Genomic DNA, 2,497 nt, shown 5'->3' on the forward strand with positions numbered 1-2,497 from the left:
CATGGAGGCAGGTTGTCTCTCTTTTCCCCTCAATTTCTCCATCTGTGTTTTTCGTCACTGTGTAGTTAGTGGGCTGGTTCTGGTGCTTTCCTGGACTATTCCTCATTCTTCTTACAGGGATGTTATTGTCTTTGGATGGTACTAGCCTGTGCTATGGTTGGGGGAGTTGAATCCATTTGATGGACATCCTGTCTCCATGGCATACCCAGATATCGGTGCGGGTTTTAAAATCCAAATTTTTGGGTTTGTGGTGAAGATGGTATGATCCTCATTCTACCCCCATGGAGAGGTTTTGGATGTAGTTGAGTATGGTCCGACACGCCCTAGCCATCTACACCCTACATTTCTGCCCTTGTGCATGTCACACTGTCCACAAGGGCGAAGAGTATACCTGGCTCAGAAGGAGAGTGGTTCCCCTCTTCTGATCATTCGATCTCTCAGGTTCAGAGGTATCCTTTGGATGCCTTTGGGGTTGCTTCTTTTGTTCCCTCGCACTGGTCCCTCCTCCTTTTCAATGTGGGATTCTAGCTAATCTGGTGAGAAGAAGTACTATATTGTAAGTTTATTTTTTGTATACTGAAAATGTATTACCGATAGGTACTTACATCCCCACTTTCAGATGCTTGCGCCTTCTGCCAAACTATGAAGTGAAGGTTTGGTAGGAGAGTGTATAGGGAGTCACATTCATCACGTGAGCGTGTCATGCTATTATTGGTTAAGAGAAGACACATGATGATTTGCGTGAGAGACATGTTAGAAGATATTTCCAACAGAGGGGTGTGTGCAAAGCTTGTGGTATGCGTTATGAAAAGTTCGCATATAGAGGGCAGCACCGAATGAGAATAACTAATCTTGTGAGATGGAGGTAAGTAGCTATCGGAAATACATTTTCAGTATAGGAAAATTATAACTTTCTGGCTACACTGCCATACAGGATCTACAGAAAATAAAAAAATATATATTGATTTCTGGCTACACTATAAGTATAGGATCTGCAAAAAGTAAAAAAAAAAGTTAATTTCTGACTTTGTTAGTTTCTTAATACCAATAACATCTAAAGCTTTTATTATTATTTAAAGAGAACAGACTGTTTTCTGAACTACTTCCCAAGGCACTTCTCTAGAGAAGGAGTGATTGGGCTGAAAAGACCTGAGGAACTGCACACAGTTTACTAGAAGATGAGACCATAGTAAAACATAACTTGAAAAACAATGCATTCATACTGAACAATAAATTTAAGACAGTTCAAATATTGGTACAAAGTCAAAATAATAGCCGGCAATTGATTTTCTAATTAGGTATACAAAATATGTACAAAATTAAAGTTTTTTTCAGTAATGAAAACATAGCAACACCTGAGAAAGTATAAATGCACATGATTTTGCAATGTGAACGAAATATGATAGTACATGAAGTAAAATATCAAGCAATATAAAAAAAGTAATTTCAATTGTGTTGTATAAGTTATATAAAAATGTGAATTAAACACTTTACAGTTCTATAAAAGTACACGTTTTCCAAATATGAGAACATTGCAACATTTACCTTTTTTCAAGCTTATAAAACACTAGATACTTTGAGATTAACACCTTATTCCTAGATCTACTTAATTAATTTACTGAAAACATAAAATGTTTTAAATTTTCATTTGTAAGATATAAGTCAACAGAATTTTCTGAACGTTCACTTTTTCAGTTATCAAACATTGAAGTTTTACTTGCTTGCATGTACATTTCTTGCTGTGTTACAATTTTACAAGAGTTTAAGCATGTCATAAAGAGATTCAATTGGTATCTGTATTCTACAAAAGGAATAGTTTTTCGGAAAATAGAGATTTAGGCCTAGTGGTTAAGGTGCTTGACTCACAGGTTCGAATCCCCGACACTGAACATGCTCATCCTTTCAGCTGTGGGGATGTTACAAAGTGAAGGTCAATCCCTCTCTTCGTTGGTAAAAGAGAAGCCCAAGAGTTGGTGGTTAGTGGTGTTGATTAGGTGCCTTCCCTCTAGTCTATTACTTCTAAATTAGGGAAGGCAAGTGCATGTAGCTTTCAACAAAATGCAACAAACTACTATGTTTTTCAAATTTTCATGTAGCTCTGAAGTTCATAGTTCTTATAATGGTTTGGGATAAGCTGGTATATCCGAAAATTTAACATGGATAATCTCTAAATATTTCACAGAAACTACAACTTACACTACTGTCACGATATAAAAGACTTTCGTTCAGATTAGTATTGATTTATTTAGTTTTGTGAGTGAATGTTTTATTATTGTCTGGTTTTGTTATAATAAGAGTTAAAAGCTGATGACTGTAGGAAGTTTTGTTAATAATTCATTGATTTTGAGAATATCGAACGTCACGTGCAATACATTGACATCGAGAATATAGAAGGTAGACAGACGATTAGGTAATAAAGATATAAATAGCGCGAGACGAGCGGGAAGCAGCAGGCAGATAATAGCAAAAGAGAAAAAAGTTGGTGTGAAGTTCTACA

This window comes from Limulus polyphemus, unplaced genomic scaffold, assembly GCF_000517525.1.
Source record: "Limulus polyphemus unplaced genomic scaffold, Limulus_polyphemus-2.1.2 Scaffold2549, whole genome shotgun sequence".
Taxonomy (NCBI): Eukaryota; Metazoa; Arthropoda; class Merostomata; order Xiphosura; family Limulidae; genus Limulus; species Limulus polyphemus.